Source organism: Pteropus alecto, unplaced genomic scaffold (assembly GCF_000325575.1).
Source record: "Pteropus alecto unplaced genomic scaffold, ASM32557v1 scaffold86, whole genome shotgun sequence".
NCBI lineage: Eukaryota > Metazoa > Chordata > Mammalia > Chiroptera > Pteropodidae > Pteropus > Pteropus alecto.
Window position 1 is genome coordinate 17,763,688 of NW_006442109.1, and position 9,850 is coordinate 17,773,537.

Below are 9,850 nucleotides of genomic sequence, written 5' to 3' on the forward strand. Positions count from 1 at the left end.
CTGCTAGTGGGAGTGTAAGAGTGCAGCTGCTGTTTGGCAATTCCTCGAAATGTTAAACATAGTGTTACCATGACCTAGTAAGTCTACCTTTAGGCATATACCCAAGAGAAATGAAATTATACATGTACCCCAAAAAATTTGTATGAGAATGTTCATATCGTTATTATGATAGCCAAAAAATGGAAACAACCCAAATGTCTATCAGCTAATGAATGAATAAACAAATTGTGGCATAGCCACACAATGGAATATTACTCAGCCATAACTAGGAATGAAATACTGATACATACTACAACATGGATAAACTTTGAAAATATGAAAGAAACTGGGCATAAGTGGTCACATGCTGTGTGATTCCATTTGTATGACATGTCCAGAACAGGCAAATGCATAGAGACAAAGTAGATTGATTAGTGGCTGCCAGGGACCAGGGAGAAGAAGGGATAGGGAGTGACTGCTAATGGATATAGGTTGTTTTTAGGTTATTGAAAATGTTCTACAACTAGATAGTGATGATCATACAACTTTGTGAATACATTAAAAACCACTGAATTATACACTTTAAAAGGGTACCATGAATCTAATAGCCATCACCACAGATCCCTATCGGTCAGGTCACCCTGGTTGTACTCTGCCTTTGCTTCCCATTATAGTAGCTATGTTCTGCCATCTGTCTTTTGTTGTTCAGGAATTCTTTTATTTCTAGTTGATTCTAAAGAGCCCTATTCCAGTAGTATCTGTCAGTTTCAACCCATAAAGGGCAAACACGATTGAGCTTTTCAAAGATGTCAGTGGCCTCCTTGCCAGTGCATTTTTCTCACCAGTGCCTCAGTGAAAGGAATATCATCAGGGTCTTCTGGGTAGCATAAGCAGATGATGGCTTCTCCAGTCTCGTTATAAGTCCATTCTAACCTCAGAAGGGCAGGATAGAGGGAATAAAAGAGTTAGAGGGAAAGCTAGGACAATGATAGATTTTAAAGTGGCCACTAGATTTAATCATATGAGATTTTCTGAAGAGACTTAAGGGTTTTTAAAAACCTATTATTTTGAAATAACTTTGGACTTAGAGGAAAAATATGAAAATAATAAGAATTTTCATGTCTGTTGCCCAGATTCTATAAGTGTTAACATTTTACCACACTTATTTTAATTTCTCTCCTCTCTTTATATTTATGTATGTATGTATATACACATGAACACACATTGTTTTTCTAAACCCTTTGAGAATAAGTTGCCCACGTGATGCCCTCAACCCCTAAATATTTCAGTGTGCAAGTCCTAAAAACAAGGATATTCTCTTTCACAAATGCAGTATAATGATCAAGATCAGAAGGTTAAGACCAATATGATATTGTCTGATCTCAGATTTTATCCAAATTCAACAAAGTCGCATTAACATTCTTTAGAGTAAAAGACAAAATTTTATTTTTTCTAATTAGAAAAAATCCAGAATCACTTTTGAATTTAGTTGTCATGTCTCTTTGGTTTCATTTATTCTGAAGCAGTTCTTTAGTCAAGGCTTGGCAAGGCCCAGGGGACCAGGGGTAAGGAGTGGGCAGTGGCAGGAGTCAGAACCACATGTGAACAGAGGCTCCAAGCCCCTGGGCATGCTCCATTGTGCCATTAGATTTCACTTTTAAAACATGAATTTAAAGACATTTTTAAAAGAATTTCATGATAGTAACTGCAGAGCATTAAAATTCTGAGTGCAGGGCTCTGTATGGCATATGAAATGTATCACCAGGAAGCCAGCCCTATCACTATTTATTTTAATGTTCAAATTGCCCCAGAGTTGGCCAGTGGGAGCCCTTTCAAGCTGACTACTGAGTTTTTTTTTTATGTTTATTTCAGACATGAGAAGTAATGTTTAAACATTATCTGAAAATCGTGTCCAGTTTAATAAGTATAAAACAAGACTCCTAAAAAAAGTTTATGACTAAGTATAAAATGCTTTAGAATATACTTTGACATTCACAGTGGGCATGTTTGTAAAATAAATTTTGTTAATGTAGTTTAAAAACAATATATTCACAGTCCTGATTAGAATAAGCGAGTGCTTACTCGATGAACTGTCCTCCCCAGGATGGTTCCTGTGTCCTTTTGACATGTACATGTCATTCTCTGAGCACTCCTTTACTTTCTGGCTCATCCTTTTCTCTCCTAGATCAACCTATGAATCAAGGAGTACTGGTTCTTTTTTTAAAATGGAAACAAAATTCACATAACAAAAACTTAATCATTAACCATTTAAATTAATACAATTCTGTGGCATTTACTACATTTGCAGTGTCGTGCAACTATCACCTCTTTTGAGCTCCAGGACATTTTTATCACCCTAAAGGAAACTCTATGCACAGTGAGCAGTCACTCCATGTTTCCCCTTCCCTCACCTCTGGCAACCAGTCTATTTTCTGTCTCTATGGATTTACCTATTCTGGATATATGGATGTATTCTGGGTATAAATGGAACCATACAATATGTGACTTTTTGTGACTGGCTTCAAGGTTCATTCATGTTGTAGCATGTTATCAGTACTCCATTCCTTTTTATGGGCTGAATAATATTCCATTGTATGGCTATACCATAATTTGTTTATTCATCCACTAATGGACATTTAGGTTGTTTCCACCGTTAGGCAATTGTAAATAGTGACCCTATCAACATTTGGGTACAAATATTTGTTTGAATACCTGTTTTTAATTCTTTTGGGCATATTTCTAGGAATGGACTTACTGGGACCTATGGTAATTCTCTGTTTAACTTTTTGAAGAATTGCCAGATTGTTTTCCAAAGTGCCTGCAACATTTGCATTCCCATTAGTAATGTACAACGTTCCACTTTCTCCACATTCTCACTAACACTTATTTTTATTTTTTAAAAAGTTATGGGAACCTAGTGTGTGTGAAGCGTTATCACATTATGGTTTTGATTTGCATTTCCCTAATGATAAATGACTTTGAACATCTTTTCACATGCTTGTTGACCGTTTTTATATCTTCTTTGGAAGATATAAGTCCTTTTCTCACTTTTTAATTGGATTGCTTGTCTTCGTTGTTGAGTTCTAAGAGCTCTTTATATATTCTATATTCTATATTATTATCAACTATGTGATTTGCAAATATTTTCTCCTATTCTGCAGATCATGTTTTCACTCTCTTGATAGTATTCTTTGATGCACAAAATTTTCCAATTTTGATCAAGTCTAATTCTTCTATTTTTCTTTTGTTACTGTGCTTTTGGTTTAAAATCAAAAAAACCTTTGCAAATTCAAAGGTCATGAAGTTTTTTCCCTATGTTTTCTTCTGATTTATTTTGAGTTAACTATATGTGGTGTGAGGTAAGGGTCCAACTTCATTCTTTTGTACACAAATATCCAGTTCTTTGAACACCATTTATTGAAGAGACTGCTCTTTCAATATGGTCTTGGCACTCTTGTTGAAAATTAATTGACCATAGATTTATGGGTTCATTTCTGAACATTCAAGTTTGTTCTACTCATTTATGTGTTTGTCTTTATGTCAATACCATACTGTTTTGATTACTGCGGTTTTGTATTAAGTTTTGAAATCAGAAAGTGTGAGTTCACCAACTTTGTTCTTTTTTAAGATTATCTTGGCTATTTTGAACCCTTTGCAATTTCATATGAATTTTAGGATCAATTTTTCTGTTTCTGCAGAGGTGCTGCTTGGGATTTTGATAGATTGCTTTGAATCTGTAGATAGTTTGGGGATTATTGTTATTCTTATGATATTATGTGAAAATGAATATGAAGTATCTTTTCCAAACCATGAATACTGAATATCTTTTCATTTGTTTAAGTTTTCTTTAATTTCTTTCTGTAGTGTTTCATAGTTTTCAGTGTAAAGTCCTGCACCCCCATGGTTAAATTTATTCCTAAACATTTTATTCTTTTTTGTTATTGTAAAAGGGATTATTTCCTTAATTTTCAGATTGCTCTTTGCCAGTGTATAGAAATACAACTGTTTTTTGCGTGTTCATTTATTAGCTCTAATAGTTTTCTTGTAGATTCTTTAGGATTATATAAATATAAGATCATGGCCTTGATAGTTTTTATTGAAAAAAGTATTTAGATATCAAGATTTGAGTGCTAAATGTGTTCATAGCTCCTGTGTTATAATTGCTTCTAGGACCTCTTAGCAGACAGTGCTGGTTAAACATGCATACATGCATATCTTTATGTAATTCTATTTCTCTCTATTCAAAATCATAAGTTCTCACCGATACCTCCAATTTTAATCCTATTAGTAGTGATACTGCATCTGGACTCTGCATGTTTCAGGCTGCGGCCTGCAGTGTCAGAGAAGCCCCAGGATGGGAAGCAAGAGGTGTACTATGACCAATTCTGTGGCTCTAGTAAGAAGTGGTGTAGATAGGATTTTGAACTGGTACACAAGATATATTCAACACAGTTTCTGCAATAATTTTCTCTCCTTGTTTTCCTCCTACCTGTCTGGGCATTCTTTTTTCAGACTCCTTTAGCTGAGTGATCCTCTGGGTTTTATATGAAGGCTCCTCTCTGCTCACTTAGTACATTTTCTAGACTAGCTCGCTGACTCTCATGTCTTTGAATACCTTTTGGATAATAGCTCCAATATATTCTTCAGTGCTTCAGATTAACTTATTCAACTTAATACTAAAGTTTCACTTGGATATTCTGCTGGTGCTGGCATGTCAAAGTTAAAATGTCCTAAACTTGCTCATTATGGTCTATTTCACCTTCCCTCCCTGTGGCAAAAGGGCTTTCTTGCTTTTGCTCAATGGCTCCTAGTTGTCCAAACAAGAAACATGGGCACCTCTATAGATTCCTCTGCCGCATCACTTGCTAAGACCAAGTTTGCTTGATTCATTCTCCTAGATATCTCAGATCTATTGATACATCTTCATCATCCTGGCCACTGCTTTAAGTCAGATCAGTTTTATCCCTCATTTGGATTTCAGCATGCTCATTGGCCTCTCAAACCTAGCCTTGGCTTTACAGTCATTAAGAAAATGGGTTCTAAGTTTTACTCTTTGCTGTGGAACTTATTAGCTATATGATCTTGACCAGGGTGCTTACTCACTTTAAGGCTGCTTTCTCTTCTGTAATAGGGGGTTAAGAATAGTACTTATTTCATAAGGTAATTGTGAGAAGTAAATGAGGCACTACATGTAAAGTTCTCAGCATGTTGGTTGATTCATGGTCAAAGGTCAATAAATGTTAGCTATTATCCTTATAATCATTCCAGTATTCATGATCCAGCCTCTTCTTATTTCTTGTTTCTTCTGATTGCTTCTTTCCACTCAGTTTTTCAGCTTTTCTGAACTTCTTTCAGTTACTCAAATTTCTCATGCTCTCTTTTACCTCCAGGCCCTCCTCTGCTCTCTTTTCCTAGAATTCTCTTCTCCTTCACTCTCCCACCTTATTCATCCTTCTTAATACATATGTCACTTTCTCTGGGATGTCTTAATTTGGTGCCACTTATCTGTGTTCCATTGATACTCTTTAATTTCCTTTAGCTGGGATTTTATTTCACTGCCCTGAAGTTAACTGCTTACTGGTTCAGTTTTCAACCTCCCTAAGGACAGAAACCAGTTTACCTTTCTTACTATTGTCTCTCCAGTACCTAACACAGTGCTTGACTCACTGAATGAATGAATGGGTCACAGCACCACTGTCTGTTTTCTGATCTCCTGTCTGGCAAGCTCTTGGTGACAACCCCGACTGCATAGTGTGGGGATGGCTGCATTGGGGGCTCTCCCAGTCTCCTAGCAGCCATTATCAGTTGCTGCATTGCTAGCCTCCCAAATCTTAGGACTTTTCCTCTGTGCTTGAATATGGGGCTACTGTTCCTGTCTTAACCTTCACCAATAACAGTCTGATGGTCCTTCTCTCACCTGGGGAACATCCCTTGAAACCATCACCCTATGGTGAAATCTGTTATCCCTAACTCTGAGATAACTGTTGTATATTTTGTCTGGAAATATTAGATTGAATATATATTCGCTATTTGGCAATTTCATATGGTTATTCTATGTGTGATTTTGTAAATTGGACACATATATGAGAAGCTAATTGTACTGTAATGTAAACTGTGAGTAGCTACAGACTGGAAGGATGATGGGGTTGGGCAGGTGGGCCTGGGACAATTGGAATTTGTGGTGCTAGTAGAGGCATATCAGTGAGATGAAGTGTAAGAGATTCAATCATTTTGCTCTATTTAGAAGTGGAATTATTTGATTCAGAAGCGCTTTGCCACAAGAATAGGTCCAGGGCCACTGCTCAGACTTCCAGGCCACTGGAGGAGAAATTTGGCTGCCTTTGAGTGACCTGAACCTGGTGACCTGAACTTAATTTCCATCAGGTTCCAGCAGGGCCACACAAACCCGTCGGGATTGAGACACCGCTAGGGGGCAGCAAAGGCTCGAAGATGATTCCTTACTGTATTTTGCTTTTTATTTTTTCCCAATGAATTGATCTAACACTCTCTTAGAAATTTAATTTAGAGTTATTTTAGAATCCGAACCAGACTGTACGACCAGAGACCCAGTTTGTCATTTCCTTCCAGAAATTATTTCCAAGAACGCCAGCACTTTCCCTGGTCCCAGGAAGGCCACGCATGCCCAGGCCGAACCGAGTGAGGAGCTGGTGGGGCCAGATGGACGATGGCAGAGCCGGACGGCGCGCGGAGCCGGCCCCAGGAAGCACCCCGGGCCTCAGGAACCCTGAGTGGACCGACTTTGCAGCTACTCAGCACCGCTGGCTACAAGGTGGAGACACCGATCTCATGCCCTGAAAACACCTTTAAAAAATGGCTTTTGGAGGAGATTTGGCGAGGGTCACCAAACCATACGTCGCAGCGCACTGATCGTGAAGCAGTTTGCAAATGTTATCCCTGTGTCACGAAACGAAAACAACTCCCTAGGGTTTCTGCGCCTTCCAGGAAAGGGCAATAGAGACCTGGCTTGGGCCAAAGGAGGCGAGCGGGACCTTTCCGTGGCTCAGAGCACCACTCGGCAGGTGCGGCGGGACCGCGATCCGCGCGCGAGGAGGCGCCTGCACGGAATCGGGTGGGGGTGCTCCCCGAGGTGACAGGAGGAAGCGGGAGGTGGAGGGCGGAGAGGAGGTCCCGCCCCTACCTCGCTCTCATTTACGGGAAGTGATGTGGGGCCCGACGGAAAATACTCGCCAAGGACCCAAAAAAGGCCAGCAGCGGGTGGCCGCGCCGCGAGCGGAGGCAGAGCAGCGTGCAGACAGCGGGGACAGCGGGCCGAGCCAGGTGAGGTGGGCGGCTGCGGAGGTCCCGGAGGCGCGCTCTGGCCGCCGGCGTCCGCCAGGTTCCGCTTCATCCCGGAGAGCTGAGTAGGCTAGCAGGCCAGGGGCGCGTCTGGCCCCCAGCTGCGATGGAGGCTGCAGCTCCTTCCCTCCCCGCCTCTAAGGCGGCTGAGCCGGCCAGAAAAGTTGCTTTGCTGCTTCTGGGCCCTGCATGGCCATCGCACAGACCTCACGATGACAACTGCTGGGGATGGGAGTCAGCTTGGGCAAAGTGATGACGAAGTGTAGTCCCAGGTCGGGACCGCGGCTGAGGTCTCCTCAGGGTGGCATACAGGTGCGAGGGTCCCCATCTGTGGGAGAGGAAACTTCACTGGCAGAAGAGGAAGGTCTCAGACCTCCAGCACTTCCCTTTAGTTCTTTCCTCCCTGTTGTTGTTTTTACTTGAATTATTGAATGTCTTTACACCTTTGTTGGCCAGGGCCCTGAAGGCAAATTGGAGGGGTGGGAGAGGGTTCTCCCTTCTCCTGTCAGGCAGAAAGCCCTACCTGGCAGCTAGGTCCTCGGGTACTGACTTATGGTAGGACTAACATGATGACAGGTTTCTGTAACTATTGCCAAAGGCTTGTCACTACCCCAATAGATCACCGATTAAGCCAAGTCAGGCTTAAGTGAGGGAAATCTTGTGAGCCCTTGACTTTTGCCTTCCAAGCCTGGCCACACGGGCTACATGGCTTCAGAATCTTTTGCCATGGGATTCTCTTCTTCACCTCTGAGGGCTAACAGCTGTTTTCCCCTACTGGATAGATTCTTTATGGTTGGCTCATCATTCAGATGTTGGAAGGGGCGAGTAGTGTTACACCATATCAGTTTTCTGTGACTATTGCCGATTTAATTTCTTGCTGCTTCACTGTTCCTGTTCTTTCATCTTCTTCTTAAAAACTCGCTTTAGTAGGGGAAACACAGTCTGGAAAATAGGGTTTCTGCATATGGTTAGAAATGAAGAAAGTTTAAAATAGTGCTGAAAGAACTCGATTGAGGATCACTCTTTTTTGTATTTTATACTGTTTCTCATTCCCACTTTCTTCCTTTCATTTTTCTTCCTCCCTCTCTTTCTTAATTTTCATGGCATGCTTCGATTTTTTATTTTAATGACATATAATTAATTTTTCCTTTTGTTGCTTGTGCTTCTGGTGTCAAATCTAAGAAAGCATTGCCAAATTCAAAGTCATGAAGACTTATGTCTATGTTTTATAGTTTTAGCTCTTATATTTCAATTTTTAATACATTTTAATTTAATTTTTGTATGTGATATGAGGTAGAAGGTTCAACTTCATTTTTTTGCATGTGGATATCCAGTTCTCCTGGCACCATTTGTTGAAAAGACTGTTTTGCCCCCTTTGAGTTGTCTTGGCACCACTGTTGAAAGTCAATTGACTGTAAATGTGAGGATGTATTTCTGGATTTAAATTCTACTCTCTTGACCTATGTCTATTCTTATGCTAGTACCACACTATTTTGATTATTGTAGCATTGTAGTAAGTTTTGAGTCTCCCCACTTTGTTCTTTTTGTTCTTCTTTCTCTCATTCCCATATCTAGTCCCTCAGCAAATCTAACTGGTTCTATTTTGAGAATATATCTATGGTAGTAACCATTTCTCACCACTTTCACTGCTACCATCAAGTTCCTATCATTTGTCACCTGGATTACTGAAAAAGCCTCCTACAGGGCCATACTGCTTCCACACTCATCCCTCTGCAGTCTGTTCTCAACACAGCAGCTGGAGTCACTCACCTCTCTGTTCAAAAACTCTCCAATGGCTTTTTATCTCAGGATAAAAGCAAAGTCTCATCATGGGCTATAACCCCATGTGGCTTCATCTTCTATTACTCTCTCCTTCGTTTAGTCTGCTTCAGCCATCTGCACCTCAGGACCTTTGCACTTGCTGTTTCCTCTGTCTGGAATGCTCTTTCTTCAAATGTCTGCATAGTCTTCTTACTTATTTCATTCAGGTCAAAAGTCATTCCTGTAGAGAGGCCTTCTTGAACCATCTCAACTAAAATAGCATCCCTCACCCCTGCCATCATTTTCTGCTCCATTGCTTTATTTTTCCTTTGAGTACCTGTAATACTGTCATCTCCCTACCCCGCCCCCCCCCCCACGCTTACACTCACAAATTTGTCTCCCACCTACAGAATGCAAGCTCTATGAAGGTCGGGAATTTTTCTTGTTCACTATGGTGTGCATAGCGTTTAAAATGGTTTCTGGCACAGAGTAAGCACTCGAAAGAATGTGCTGAATGATTGAAAAGGGAATCGGAGACTAAAAAGTGGGGATCACTTTGCTATTTCTCATTATTCCTTCCCACTTGAAGAGAAGCAATGTCCATAATTACACTAACATCTTAGTTTCTCTTCTATCCTCATATTTCCCCTAAGATAATGGCCTTACCCTCCTTGGGAAGAGAAAGGTCAAATAACTGGAAAGGTGAGGGCTCTGGGTCTTCTCCACATTGGCAGTGGGGGGGGTCTCTTCTCTGAAACCTGGATAGCTTGAGCTGGGCATTCAGCGCCTGTCT

General features: G+C 40.7%; 1 protein-coding gene across 2 annotated transcripts in view; it reads left to right on the top strand.

Annotated features, from left to right (window-relative positions):
* The first annotated feature begins 7,125 nt into the window (after window positions 1-7,125).
* The window catches only part of RAB27A (RAB27A, member RAS oncogene family), a 66,543-nt gene continuing 63,818 nt past the window's right edge, over window positions 7,126-9,850 (top strand). The window contains exon 1 of one of the 2 annotated variants that reach the window (XM_015596144.2): window positions 7,126-7,278. The gene's annotated coding sequence lies outside the window, so the exon portion shown is untranslated. The remainder of the gene's footprint in view (window positions 7,279-9,850) is intronic. The other variant, XM_006920342.3, reaches the window with a different exon arrangement.